Raw genomic sequence first — 16,335 nt, forward strand, 5'->3', positions numbered from 1 at the left:
GTGTCATAAGTTTGCCAGTTCTGTTAGTTAGTGCATTGGTAGTTTTTAAATGGCTAATACTGGAATTAAAATGTAAAGGAAAATGTACTCAGTTTATTAAGACTAGGTAGTCATTTTTATGTATCAAAAATTGCATGTTTAATCTTTTTAAAAATTGCCTTAACTCTTAACTTTTACTTCTGCCACTGATCAGTTCTTTTTTTTTTCTCCAAATTTAGGGGAGAAACAGCCCCTCAAGAGCATATGAGAGAGAAACGTGATATATTAGAGTAAGAATTTTAATTGGAGATTTGGAGCAGCTAGGCAGATAACCATGGGCTTAACAAGATTGGTATTTTTAAACTAGGTCCTGTATACTTTAACACTGTATGATTAATGTCACTTTTGGGGGGAGAGACAAGTAATTAACCACACTTGCTCATTTTCTAAGTGGTTTAGAAGGCTGCAGTCTGCCACATCATACAAAGCCAATTTAAATATGAATATATCACATCATACTCCAACAGCAAACAACCTCAGAGAAAAGTCATTTATTCAGAAGGCATAGATTTGTGCTAGACAGCAGTGATGCATTACAAATATATAATTATTTGCACTAATATTTGAGCAGGTGGAATGGATTAGAACATGGTCAACATTATGCTGCTGATAACATGTATTTTTCTATATTAATATGTACTGTGCAACATGTATTAAATTTGTCAATAATTCATTTTAGCCAAGATACTAATATTTATATTACCGTGTTGAAGAGACAGTATCCAACTGAGCCATTTTTAATTTAAAAGTCTGAAACAAATTAAGTTTACTTTCAAAAACCACTTAAGTTATAATCACTGGAAGGTCAGTACAACAGAATTATCAGTGTCTAGTAGTGACTAGTAGGAAGGTGCATAGAGGGTTAAGAATAGGAGTAAAAATCTGGAATAAGTTAAGTTTCACTTGTAGTTCAGATGAATGACTTACTCTTGTTTTCAGCATTGGCAATTTTAAGTGAAGGAAAATGTTTATCCCTTCCAGAGTATCTTCATATTAATAAACTAAGTGTGAAGATTGGATGGAGCCAACACCAAGGAATTAATTTCCAATGGTGGGCTGTCAAATTTTTTAGATTAAACTTGGAGACTTAGGAAGCATTCTTAATTCCCCTGTTATCTTAAATAGGCTGACACTTTTGAAAGACCATCCCTTTTTACCTGCCTATCATTTTAACCTTTATACTGTGGGTAAATTTGAACTCTGGTGTTTTGTTATGGCAGTTCTGTTAAATCTGTAGCCTTTTGTTCTAGGGAATATTATCCAAATAGGATCTGGAAAATGCTGACCTAAAGAAAACTGTGAAACTACCTCTAAGTATATTGTTTGCAGATGCGGTGTACTATTTAGAGGATTCACGTGGAGTTACCAGTATGTGAAAAACTTTATATGGATCAATACTAAGTGCCTCTATATTAGGATTCTCCAGTGGGATGTATTTTTAATTTTTGCCACATGGGGGAGATGTTATTTTTATAGTAATACCTATATTTTTGTTTGATTTTAAAAATAGAACTCACATAGCTTCTCTCTACTGAACAGCACCTATGAACATGTCACTATCCTAACAGAATTTGTGTGTACGTGTGTGCACTTGTGTGCACGTGCTGATGTTTAAATGAAATTCTGAAAGCTATTTGTGAGAAAAATTTGGGGCAACTTAATGACAAAACTAAAACAGTTTTGAAGAACATATGTACACAGTGGACACAGGAGTTGGACAAAGTCCATTGTAATTAAAGTTATGTTTTTTTAGAGTTATATATCTCATGAATTCCTTTATCAACTCTTAAGAATCTGTGGATTGGTTCTCTGCATTCTGCTTTTTAAAGAAAAAATTTGAAACAGTCTCAAACTTACAGAAAGGTGGTAAATACAATACAAATAAAAATGTTCCACTTTGAGAGTACATTGCTGTCATGGTGCCATAACACCCTTTGGTACTTCTGTATTCCCAGGAAAAAGGAATTCTATATAACCACAATACAACCATAAAAACCAGGAAGTTAACATTTCTCCCATGTAATCCTCAGACACCATTCAAATTTCACTAATTGACCCAATAATGTTTTGTAATGATTCAGTTCAGAATCATCTGTCACCTTAGGTTGTAGGCTCTTTTGTTTCTTTCACTCTGGAACAGTTCCTTGTCTTTCCTTGACTTTAGTTACCCTGGCACTTTTGTAGGCCAGTTATTTTGTAAAATGTCTGTCCCTAAATTTGGATTTACTACTGATTAGACTCCAGTTGTGCTTTTTAGGCAGGGATATTACAGAAGCAAATTTGTGCTCTCATTGCATTGTTAGGTAGTACACAATTTCAATTTTCCTCATTTCTGATGATGATCATCTTGACCAGTTGGTTAAGGTACTACCTATCAGGCTCCTTTACTGTAATGTAAATGTACTGTTTTTCCCTCTGTAATTTTTTTTGGGGGGAGGGGTAGTTTTAAGCCATCTATATATATAAAAGCCTAAACAACCATTAGGACTGAATGACCAGTTGACCAGTCACTATGATGTGCACTGACCACCAGGGGGCAGACTCTCAATGCAGGAGCCGCTCCCTTGTGGTCAGTGAGCTCCCACAGCCAACCTCCCATGGTCCCTGCAGCCCCTCCCCCACACATCATCCGGCCAACCTCCTGCAGCCCTAGTCAGGACCAGGCGAGATGCCCCAATTGACCCCAATCACCCGCCAGGCTGAGGGACCCCACCCATGCACGAATTCGTGCACTGGGCCTCTAGTATATACTAGTATATACTAGTATATATTAGTATATACTATATTATAAAAGGCTAATATGCAAATAGACCAAACAGCGAAACAATCGAACAACCGGTTGCTATGGCATGTGCTGACCACCAGAGGGTGTGTGTGGAACATGGCGGGCATTGGCTGCAGCGGGATGGTGGACCAGGTGAGCGGGGGTGCCAGACCAAGGCGGGGCACTAGTCACTGTCATTGGGGCAAGCCTCTGGTGGTTGCTGAAAATTTTTTGCTCCCACACACCATGGTCTTGCCCGGTGCTTGCACCTGCAGCCGGCACTGGAGTCTCCTCTTGCACCCGCTGCCGGTGCCCGGTGCCAGTCCCGATCATCAGCACCATCAGCGGGTGTGAGTGGCGGCTGCCGGTCCTGACCGCCCCTGAGGGCTTCTCCACCTCCCTCTTGCTCCTGAGGGGTGATCGGGGCAGCAGCTGCCACTCATACCCACTGATGGCACCGGCCCCGCTCGCACCCACTGCTGGCAGCTGCCCCAGTCACTCCATGCCGTCAGCGGGTGAAAGTGAGGCCAGTGCCATCAATGCGTGGGAGCTGTGGCCACAGGAGTGAGGCTGCCAGCAGACAGAGGACTTGGGGCCATGGTGCGGAGGATGGGCTGAGACCCACCCCTGTGCCTACTGCAGCCTCACCGCCCACAGTTCCTTTCAAGGTGCACGAATTCGTGCACTGGGCCCCTAAAATCTTATCTAATAATAGACAAACTTGGTAATTGACCATACCTTCGCTACGCCTCCCATTGGCTAATCAGCACGATATGCAAATTATCCACCAACAAAGTTGGCGGTTAATTTGCATATGTAGGCGTGAAGTGGCCGAGTGAAGACTGAAGGCAGCTTCGGCCGGAGCAGCAAAGACTGAAGGAGGCTCTGGCCAGAGCGAAGGCCTGGGTCCCGGGTGCTGGAGGAAAACCGGCGCCGGCAGCCAGGGGAAGGGAAGGCCTATTGCACGAATCTTTTCGTGCAACAGGCCTTTAGTATATATATAATTTGAAGATATATGCAGTGGGGCCTTGACTTACGAGTGTCCCGACTAACAAATTTTTCGAGATACGAGCCATCTCTCGGCCGATTTTTTGCTTTGAGTTGCGAGCTAAAATTCAGGTTATGAGCCAGCTTCAGATACCCCACCGCTAGTTGGCACAGCGAACATCACAGTGTACGCCACAACAGCCCAGCATCACGTGTCTCACTCGTTCACCTTATGATTTAACATACGAGTAATTTGAGTTACGAGCTCCATCACGGAACAAATTAATCTCGTAAGTCAAGGCCCCACTGTATATATCTTGCTCCTAATCAAAATTTAATTTATTAACATTAGCAGAGATTTGTGGTTTTCTAGTCATTGGATTATCTGTTATTTCTTTTGACTCTTAAATTATCCCCCATTTGGCCAGTGGGAGCTCCTTCAAGTTGGCTTCTGTGTCATTTTGACATGTTGTCAACATTTTATTAAGCTCTTTCTTTTGTGCACACAGGATTTCCAAACTCGTCTTGTACTTGCCTTGTCCAGCTCTGGAATCAGCCATTTTTACACCTTTTAGTGAAAATTGCTATTTAGAAGCCACGATTTGTGCATGAGATGTGCTTATGATTGGGATGTCACTGCCCTCACTCCTCCTTGGTGGACAGTGCTAGAGGGCTTTGTGTGTGTACAGCACACACATGGACATATTTTAAATGTGTACACACACACACACACGTTCCTTTCTTTGTGTGGTACCTTTCTCACCCCTCTTGAACTCCAACGGGTTTTTTTCCTCTCCACTCAAGGAGGGTTTGATCACCCTATTCAGCCCCCAAAGCTTTGGCTTTAGGATAAAGCTAGAATGAAAAGAGTCATTACAGAAAATGTAAAGATTTTTAAATTCTGAATAAAAATTACTCATAATTCCATTATTCAGAAACAACTATTTTTGGTGTACTGGTATTTTTCTTTTACTGTGGTGAGCAAATTAGTAAAGCTGAATTGAGAAGGTTAAAGTGTTCATGCCCAAAACATGGAATTTATATTTTAAAGGAATTAAATTTCAAATGTATACAATATGTTATTCAATAATGTATCTTCTTGCTACTATGAGTAGTTGCTAATTAATGATAGAGAACATCAGAGAAACTGATTGTGTGAGTGGAAATCTGACCACTAAGGATTGAATACCAAGAGGGTGTTTTTACTAATAAAGTTGAAAGAAAATATCATTATTCAATTGTTTTATAAGCCATAGATAAAAATACAATTAAGATCAACTTTATGTGAGAAAGGAGTCTATATCTGGATTGTATTAATGCATGTAAACTTTATGAACTAGAAGTCTACATACATGGGCAAATTACTCAACTCTCAGTTTCCTTATTAGGTCTTAATGATCATTGTTAGGGCTAAAATTCTATAATTCTAAATGCAGGCTTTCTGTTAACTTATGAGATGTCAGAAATAGATTAAGTGAAGAAGTCATATCTGAACCAACTGAGACTATCTGAGAGTCAAATCCTCCCACAACACTACCAGCATGCAGTGACCATATACCATTGTGATTAAGAGCTAAGGTTCATGAATCAAACAAATGGCAGATGTATGCATCTTGGCTTTGTTACTAATTATATGACTTTGTGCAACTGTTGTAAAGTGAGGAAAAAAGACCTTTGTGGTCATTTATCATCCTTACCACTTTTATTATTTTTTGAAGGTGCTTCTATTCCCATGTGGGATCACTTCATTCAGTCATTCTTCATCTGACAAACATTGAAATTCTTTTTTTAAAATTTATTTATTGATTAAGGTATTACATACGTGTCCTTATTCCCCCACTCATGAAATTCTTTTTTTTTTTTTTCAGACACTGAATTAGAAGGTAGGAATATTAGGGTAAATAGAAAGATCCTGCCTTCGAGAGTCTAGCCTAGTGAGAGAGTTAATGCATGCAACAGATTATAATACTCTCTAATAAGTGCTATAGTAGCATGGATCCAGGTGCTCTAAGAGGCCAGAGAGTTATTAAATTTGTGGGCTAGTTAGAGTTGAGATAGGTAAAGCTGTTAAAGTTACCTTTTATTAAACAACTACTAAATGTCAGGCATCTTGCTAAGAACATATTACACTTAATTCTCACACTGGGACTTAGGTACTATTATCCCCATTTTGCAACTGAGGGAACTGAGGCACAGAGACATTAGATAACCATAGGTTTAGGGGGAATATCAGTGAGTGAGGGAAGAACATCTATTTTCTTACTAGGAGAAGTTGGTTAAGTTCATGTAAAAATTTTTAAACTATTTTGCCTGGCTGGTGTGGCTCTGGTTGAGTGTTGACCTATGAACCAGGACATCACGGTTCCATTCCTAGTCAGGGCACATGCCTGGGTTGTGGGCTCAATCCCTAATAGGGGCCATGCAGGAAGCAGCAGCTGATCAATGATTCTCTCATTATTGATGTTCCTATCTCTCCCTGTCCCTTCCTCTCTGAAATCAATAAAGACATGTCTTAAAAAAGTTGAATCTGCATTTTTCTCAAAAATACTAGAAATGTGGCAGAAGAAAAAAATCTACGTTCCAGTCCATGTCTTTGTAACATAGGGGAGTGGTTTTGAAATTTAAATAATACATTATGTGATAGATGTATAATAATTTTTTTTAAAAGCACAAAAGAAAAAAACTTTCTAGCATTTTAGTGTATGGATATAATGTGTAGACTCAAAAGGAATGACAGCTGGAGTCAGTCCTTCAGAAAGTTTAAATCGGGAAGTATATAGGTGACTTCCTGTAGTCGGACTGTTTACAAGCTAGGAATGCTTTACATCTTGATTCCCACTTCGGAGCCAGAATATTCCACTTTAATTCTGAGGATGTCAGGTAGCTACTTCTTGGAAGACACCGTAGATCTTGAGATACTAAAGATCTATAACATAGTTCTTAGCTATTATACTTAACTGTAATCCCAAAGAAAACATGTTTATCTCAGCAAGGTTAACAAAAATGACTACTTGACAATAGTATGTGGAAAAGTGTAATTGCAAATTATGGATATACCACAACTAATTTTCTTATATTTGATGGATCTCAGGTGTTTAAAAGCATATTTTTTGGGTCTTTTAGAAGTTTGACATAACTAGGTTGTCTAAAGCAAGCTACCAGTTAACCAAAGGGTTAGCAAAATTCTCTAGAGGTAATTTATTTCTAAATCTGAAAGGAAAAATAAACCATATTGTCATTCTTATATTTCAGCTGCCTTTATTCTGCTTCAGCAATTTTATTAACAATGAAAATTATTTTTGATCAAAAGAACATTTTTACAATATTGAATATTAGAAATTTATGGATACAAATGTCATTAAAATTCTGGAAAATTTTAATTTTAATACAAGTTTTACTTTCATCAGTAAAGAGGTCTTTAAAATATATTTTAATAATTTGATTTTTCTATAAAGATTATATAACAGTAAATGGTAGTCACACATAACCCCAGGATGCATGTTTACTTAAAGTGCACATAGAAATTTACAAAGTTGATTATGTACTAGACTGTAATGTCTTAACAGTTATAAAAAATTTGAAATTATTCAGAGTATGTGCTGTGATTACAGTGGAAGTGTGCTAGAAATAAAAGTTTACTAAAACCTTTTCTTATGCTTGGAAATGAAATAATTTCTAAGTAACTCAGAAGTCAAAAAATTACTATAAAAGTTAGAAAAGATTTGAACTGTATGGTAAAAATGCAGCTTATCAGAACTTGGAGCCAGCTTAAGTAATGCATAGAGAAAAATTTAAAGCTTAAATGAATTTATTGGAAAAGAAACAAAGGTGAAAACAATTATTTAAATATCCATTTTAAAAGGTTAGAATAAAATATCAAAATAAACACATAGGAAAGAAGGAAAATAGAGTAAAATATAAAACATACAGGAGAAATGATTAGTAAAAACTTTTATATCCCACATATGAGTGAAGTTATAAGGTTCTTGACTTTTTCTGAGTTAGTTTGCTTAGCACCATATTCTCAAGATCCATCCCTGTGTTGCAAATGGCAGTTTTATCTTTTCAACAAATGAACAATCGACAAAACTCATAGACACAGACAACAGTATGGTGGTTACCAGTGGGAAGGGGGTGGGAGAGTAGTAAAGGGTAAAGAGGGTCAAATATATGCTGACCGAAGATTTTACTTTGGGTGGTAAGCACAATGTGGCATACAAATGATGTACCATACATAGAGTCGTACACTGGCAACCTATATAATTTTATTAAAATATGCCACTCCAATAAATTAATTAAAAAGTTGTTTTTCTGAAAAGACTAATGAAAACTGATAAACCTCTGCAAGAGCTGATCAGAAAAGAAGAGAAAGCACAACCAACCAATATCAGAGAAGAGGGAAACCTATGTACATGTTCTTCAGACATTAAAAGGAAAGCAAAAGGTTAATATGACCAGAACTATTTGCCAATAAACTTTAAAAATTAGATTAAGTGGTTATACTTCAAAAAAAATTTTTTTTTAAAAAATGGAATAACAATCATATAAAATAGAAAACATTAACAATTTTATGTATATTAAAATATGAATCCTTAAAGACTTTGCTGTGAAGAAAACTTAGGCTCAGATGACTTTCTTGATTCCTGTAAACATTAAAGGAAGAAGTAATACCAATTTTTCACAAACAATAGAAAAGGAGGAAGAAATTCCCAACACTTACGATGCCAACATAACCTTGATGCTAAAGCAAAGATATAAGGATGGAAAATTATAGAGTAAGCTCTCATAAACCTAGATGCTAAAGTCCTAAATATTAAAAATCCAAACTCAGTGATATATATAAAAAGGGAACTATATCACAACCATATTAGGCTTATATTAAGAACGCAAAATTGATCAAATATTTGAAAATCAGTGCAATTTACCATATAAACAAGGGAAAAATCTCAAGCAGAAAAAATGTTAAATTCAATATCCATTGTTAATATCACTGCAAATTAGGAATCAAAAGGAATTTTCTTAATCTGACCATATAAAAAATTATACAGGTAGGCAAAAGTAGATTTACAGTTGTAATATAACTAATGAAATAAACTCATGTACTCACAACTGTAAACCTACTTTTGCCCTCCCCTCTATACAGCAAACTGGTGAAATACTGAAAGTAATATTCCTGAGATCAGCAATGAGGGAAAGATGCTTGCTATGACCACTTCTGTTTACTATTATAATGGAGATTCTAGTCAACACAATAATGCAAGAAAAAGAATTGTTAAGGCAAATAGGAACAAATAAAACTCATTAGGAGATGATGTGATTATGTACTTAGAAAGTCTAAAGATTCTACAGATAAGTTATAAGTGACTTTAGCAAGGTTGTTGGATTCAAAAATCAATATACTGCAAATTATACAAATTAGTCTTTATAGCAATAAATTTGAAAATATTTTAAATGATACCTATTACAAAAACATCAAATACCTAAGAATAAAGCTAGTGAAAGACATGCAAAACATGTATGAATAAGACTAAAACATTAAGAGAAAGGTATTGAAATGCTGTATTTATGGATCAGAAGACTCAATATCATAAATCAATTTTCCACAAAGTAATCTACAGATTTAATAAAACCCTAATAAAAATTTTAGCTGGCTTGTGGAAATTGACAGACTGATTCTAAAATTCATATTAAAATGCCAAGGTCCAATAACAGGATATTCTTAGAGAAGAAAAAGTTGGAGAACTTGCATCACTAGATACCAACACATTAAAAAGTTACCATAATTAAGACAGTGTGACATTGACAAAAGAATAGAGAAGTAGACCAATTGAGCAGAATAGATGGTTTAGAAATAGACTGACACATATATGGATACTTGATTTATGGTAATATTAGTGCTGAGGAGTATCCTATATAATAAAAGGGTAATATGCAACTTGACCCTAACGGTGAAATGACTGGTCACTTTTAGGGATAACCAAAAGACGCTCAACACAGGAGCTGCCCCTGGTAGTCAGTGTGCTCTCACAGGGGGAGCTCCACTCAGTCACAAGCCCAGCTAATGGCTGCAAGCACAGGGGTAGTGGTGAGAGCCGTCAGTGGGACATCCCCGGGGGGCTCCTGAGCTGCCAGGGGGATGTCTGACTGCCAGCGTAGGCCCGATCCTCTGGGGAGCAGGCCTAAGCTGGCAGGTGGACATCCTCCGAGGGGTCCCAGACTGCGGGAAGGTGCAGGCCGGGCTGAGGGGGGTCCCCTTCCCCCCCGAGTGAATGAATTTTCATGCACCAGGGCCTCTAGTATGTGTATATGAATCGTGATTCCTCCTACTTAATACCATACACAAAAATAAATTCTAAAAGGACTATGCAGCCAAATGTGAAAGATAAAGCTCTTAGAAAATAGTAGATAAAAATCTTCATGATTGTATAGGCAAAAATATCTTTGCAAATAACAAAAAGAATTCTAAGTTGGATTACATTAAAATTAGAAACTTCCAATCATACTAAGACATGAAAATGATTAGACTTTGCAATTAGGAGTGAGAGAGTTAGAATAGAAATCCTCTGAATCTCTGGGGTCTAGAGGTTTGAGAACTAGATTTAAAGAGATGAAGATTCTTGAAGAAATTGTTGGTGGGAGTTGAAAAGGCAAAAGAGTAAGAAAAATATTTGCACAATGCAGAAATTTAAAATATTCATATTTAACATATATAAGAAATATCTACAACATTAAGAAAAAGACATTCCAGTAGGAAATGGGCAAGAGATTTGAAACACAGTTTACAAAAGAGGTTACCCAATGCTCAATAGGGCTATGAAAACGTCCTCAACCATATTCGTTATCAGGGAATTGCAAATTAAAACCACAATAAGACACCATTACACATTCCCAGAATGGCAAAAATTAAGCTTTGACAATTCCATGTGTCGGCAAAAGTGAGGCAGGTGGAATTCACATACACTTGTAGTGGGAACAGATATATTGCTCTTTGGATAATTATTTGCTATTTTATACTGCATATGCATACCCAGCCTTTCCACTCTTCTCCTTTGAGAAGGACAGGAGGGTAGTGTTTCAAGAGCATAGCTTCTGGGGTGCTGTTTACTTTCCTGGCTACAGTTACATGAGTGGGTTCACTTTGTAATAATTTATAGAGAAGTGCATTTATAATTTGTGCACTTTTCTGAATTTAAGTTATATTTTAATAAAGAGGGTATTTGAAAGAAAGTAATTGAATGTAACAGAACTACTTCAGTCTTATATTCATAGCCTTTAATGGTGCTGTTAAAACATACTATAGAATTCAGAGGCAATTTTCTAGAACTTCCTGGAGTGTGCTGTTTGTTGAATAATTAACATCATCTGACCTCAAAGGATAAGACCCCACTATAGTAATTTTTGTGTAGATGGATTAAAACATGTGTATATATGATATTTTTTCTCTTTTGTCATTTTTAAAGTAATGTATTAGTATACAGGTTATAAATACTTCAAACATTACAGAACTAAGCAATGTGGTATAACTGAAATATGTAGTGTTGTGTACTCCTGCTTTAGTGGCTTGGTCTACAAAAAGTCAATTTTTAAAAATTATTAAAATGTTACATCTCCAGTCCAATATCTTGAATTCCCCCCAATTAAGGTCCTAGTGGTTAATAAAGCTTTACTGCATGCTTAGGGATAACCAAAAGACAGCTCCAAAAGTGATTTATTCTGCCATTGGCTGTGATTTTTCTCAGGTTCAAGAGCCTGAAATTCAATATCAGGGACCCTGTGGAGTTTCTATCAGGCTCCCAGATACTGAGGCCAATTTAACGCCCATCAACAAAACTCTCCAAGAACTTTCATGCTCCAAATCCAGACTCAAAGAGGCTCTTTCTGCCCCTCCCCCATACTCTTGATTCCAAAGCCCATTTAGTTTTCTGCTTGAAAATGATTGAGAGAGGCAGTGGAAGGCTAGTTACGGTAGAGTGGATTTCTCAAAGCCCAAATTAGTTTGTCTTAATAACACCACATGGGAACACAGAGTCCTATCTAAATCTACTTTTAGGAAAAGCATTTTTCCATTGCTTCTTGAGCTCAGCACAGTCAACACCATATCTAGTTACTAAGCAGAACTAGTGATGATAGTTAACACTCATGGAGCTTTTAATTTGTGCCGGATGTTATTTTAATAATACATTCAATCTACGTAAGAACTCTATGAGGTATAGTAACATTGTCATCACTTTTGATGGAGGAAAGAGTTGAGTCATGGAGAAACCCAATGTAAATCCACCCAGGTAGGGGCAAGTAGAGACAGGATTGAGCATGGGCTGTTAGACATTAGTACCTGTACTCTTAACCACCATGTTACATTTCTTGAAAAATCAGCTGCTGATATTGTAACATCTGGATTTGGACTTATGATGACTTCACATGTTTCTCCAAGATCAGCTGATGAACTCTTAATTTCGTGTAACAAAAGATCCTATTATTGAAAATTCTCCCCAAACAGAGGGTGCACCTCAGAATATAATGGATTTATCTACTACCAGAAATCCAAACTACCCAGCAACACCTCCCACACCCAAGCCAGATCACTTCACAAAACAAACCAGAACAGTGAGAAAGTGAAAAATCCCAATACTGCTTAGAGCTCAACTCTGTTAAAAGTCATACCATGGATTTTGACTGGTGTAGCTTCTCAGACTTGTTCTTACATTTAAAGAAATCCATACTTTTCATACTTTAATATGCAGCAAGTTGATATTGTTGTGGCTCTTCATAGCATGAGCAGAGGTTGAGGGTACCTGAGTCAGCAGAAAGAATTGAGGGAGGGAGCCTTTCCTTTGTTATTTAGAGCCAGTGGGTAAGAATTAGTAGGCCAGTTGGTAATGTTGCCTAAATGTGGGGCAAGGCCACACCCAAAGCTTAGTTCAGATTCAAAGATGGGCAATATAACCAACTTGGGACCATTTTAAGGTTATTTTTACCCAATGAACCTGCAAATGAACAGCAATACAAGCATGTGAGTGAAGGGCCTAATGTCTCCCTTGCTCTTCATTGACGTTCAGAAGTCAACGCAGCATATGTCCAGTGAGGAGTCACCACAAAACTCTACCTCAGCGTTTTTCAACCTTTTTCATCTCATGGCACATACAAACTAATGACTAAAATTCTGCTGCAAACCAAAAAATATATTTTTTGTTGATCTGACAAAAAGTAGGTATAATTTTGATTCATTCATACCAGACCGCTATTGTGTTGAGTGTTGTCATTTTTAAAAATTTGACAATCTAAGGGAAAAGAGGAAAATAGGTATTGCATATTTTCAAAATTCTTGCCGCACACAGCTTGAAAATAACTGCTCTACCTCATAGAGTTTTATTAGTCTAGGATAGAGGCCCTATTAGCACTTGAGGGTCCATTTTATCATTCAATTCAATAAATATTTACTGAACACCTACAATGTTACAGGCATGTTAGAGGCACATGGGATGATACATCAGTGAACAAAATCCCAGCCAATCACTCGCGGCCCCTCCCCACAGATGACCTAGCCCTGATCAGGCCCTGATCATGGTGGGCTGGCCGGCCAACCTCCTGCCGTCTTCTCCTCCCAACAGGCCGGGCCCCGATCCGCCCTGATTGGGGCAGGGCCAGCTGGACCCCACCCATGCATGAATTCGTGCACTAGGCCTCTATTTAATAAATAATAATACAAGAATAAACTTGTGTACTCGCAACTGTAAGCCTACTTTTGCCTACCCTGTAGATATTTTCTATTTAGGGTCTGCACATTTCTTTCTTATTTATTTGAATTAAAATTATATTTGAATGTATTCTTAGGACTTTTCTGGAGGTACAGCAAGGCATATTTTTTTGGTATTACTTTTTGTCCTTTGACTTTTAATCAGAATAATTGGAAAAGTTTTGGAGAAACATACAACTACAAACAAATAGTTTATTGTTTTCTGCCACACTGTATTTCTAGCTGTCTTTTGCTTGTGAGTGTATTCTTTTCACTTAAACCCATTTAACTAGGATAAATAATCCCTTTCAGGGGAAAACAGAGAGATCAGTGAGTCTCAAAGTCAGTGTAGTAGTGGACAAGACAAGGCCTGCCCTGGCCATGAGAACAGGCTGCTCTGTGTGGTTACTTGTTGGGGTAGGCATGGTTGTCAACAAGACCAAAGAGAAGTAGCTCTAGAGGTCAATGACCCCATGACCTCTTAGGTGGGGTCTACATATTTACCTTTGTCACTGATGGTCAATGTGGACTGAATGCATAAGCAGGGACCACAGGGGCTGATGTGATGTGTGGTCCAGGCCTGATTTGTGCAGACCAGGGAAATGGAGCTCATCCCACATCAATAAGGCTGTAAATCTTATAAATCACAACAGACACATTTAGTCAGCAGAAACATTTTCCTCAGCTGTGTAGAATGTGCAAATGCAGAGATTTTTACCTACCAGCTAGGTAAAAATTAAGAGCGAAGTCTGAAAAACAGCAACAGCATCATGACAGAAATAGGAGGGCATTCTAGACTATAATTAAGGGGACACAGATATTTGGTATGCTGCTATAGCCTGGCAGCATATTATTGGAGACGCTGTCACTCACAGAAGGCAAACAGCCCAGCAAGACAAGCATGGCTCCCAGAGGAGACAAGGCAGAGAGGAGGTACAAGACCAGGTCTGAGACTGCTTCTACCCTCTTTGGACTATAGGAAAATACCTAGCCTTGGAGAAAATACATGGAATACAGTGGATTAGAGGTGCCCAAACGAACCGGTTTAGTGGACCCACATGCCATTTACTCATAGAGATGTAGTTTCTTAGCAATTCATTCCTTTGTTTATAATGGCCAAGGAGATCTTCATTTAGGTATTAAAACACAATTGAAACAAATTTAGCACCCAGCTAAATTTCAAGCCATGATATTGGTTTCTACCAGAACATTTCATTGTCAGTCCCCTGTTTCGTGCACCCCTGCAATTTTGAGGTTACCGGAAAGTAGCATGGAAACTGTTGCTTGGGCCAAGAATGGCAGCACTATAATTCTCGAGCATTCATTTTTCCAGCTGAGCATTGTGTGAGCCACAGGCAGGGAAAGAGTTAAGTATGTCAAACTACATATGCAATAAGAAAGAGGGAGAAAGAAATGTTACTAGCATATTTTAAAACAAAAGACATGGAAATGGCAGCTCTTCTGAGTAGGAAAAAAATTTCCTTTTCATGCATACTGACAGCCAGAGGGGGTTATTATTGAGAATATGAGTAAAGTTACTGCCAGCTTCTGCTGGTACTCATGTTTAAAAAGAAACTATGGAAACCAGGAGAAGGAATATTAATTAAGTTCAAATTTGGAATGTCTTTGCCAGGAGCGGATGAATGAATTCAATGAAGCAACCTGTTGGGTTGTAATTCAGTGTTTTGTTAGCAATTTAATAAAATGCTGAACTTTTCATAAATTAATACTTTGTTCTAATAATCTTATTAAAAGGTTATTTCTTGATAAGATTAGTGCTGGAATGTGATTTTGTTTTAAAGAACTAGTATATATTTTTTAAAATTTTAAATAACCACACGAGCAATCATTACTAAAAAATGTTTAATACAGTTACATGTTAAAAATAAAAGGCACAAAATAATATAGATAAAGAAATGTCTCTCCCATTTTAGACTCTCAGTTTCCCCTCCCCCCTCTACATGGAGAAACCTGTTATTAGTTTCTTGTGTAGATTTTAGAGATTATTATTTGGACATCTCTTTCATACAAATTCACAAAATCTGTTGCTTGTTAGACCTGTTATAATACTTCTTTAAAAGTTCCCTTTTATAAATTTATATACAAATATATATTTTTATTTTAAAAAATATTTTTATTGAATTCAAAGAGGAAGGGAGAGAGAGAGAGAGAGAGAGAGAGAGAGAGAGAGAGAGAGAGAGAAACATCAATGAGAGAATAACTGATTGGCTGCCTCCTGCACGCCCCACACTGAGATTGAGACTGCAACCCGGCATATGCCCTGACCGGGAATAGAACTGTGACCTCCTGGTTCATAGGTCGATGCTCAACTACTGAGCCATGCTGGCCAGGCTATAAACATATATTTTAATTGAATTGAAAATATAAATATATATTTTAATTGAATATATTCAAGGCCCTTTGATGATTACATCTTTGGGCTATTATTCACTAAGAACGCATGCCTTAGAAAAGAATGTTTTCTAATAGTGAAAGGAATATAGATGTCTAGAGAGGGTAATGCTAATGAGAGAATACAAAATGGGAAAATTATTCACCTGAGTAAAACTGGAGAGGTTACAAGTAAAGCTTCACTGGTTGCTGCAGGATTTAAAGGGAGTTTCCACTTTACAATGTGAATACGCTTTGGGCGTCTTAGTTCTGAGACTAATTTGCTTCTTTCTGGTGGGGAGGAAAGCAGTGTTGAGAAAACACTGACAAAACCGAAAATCAGCTCCATTTAAGTGTGAAGCTGCGTTCTAAACACATGCATCGTCTGCAAAGGGCTCTGAACCCTAAGCTGCATGCCTTG

The sequence above is a fragment of the Myotis nattereri genome, assembly GCF_964212035.1.
Source record: "Myotis nattereri genome assembly, chromosome: 1".
In the NCBI taxonomy this organism is placed as follows: Eukaryota; Metazoa; Chordata; class Mammalia; order Chiroptera; family Vespertilionidae; genus Myotis; species Myotis nattereri.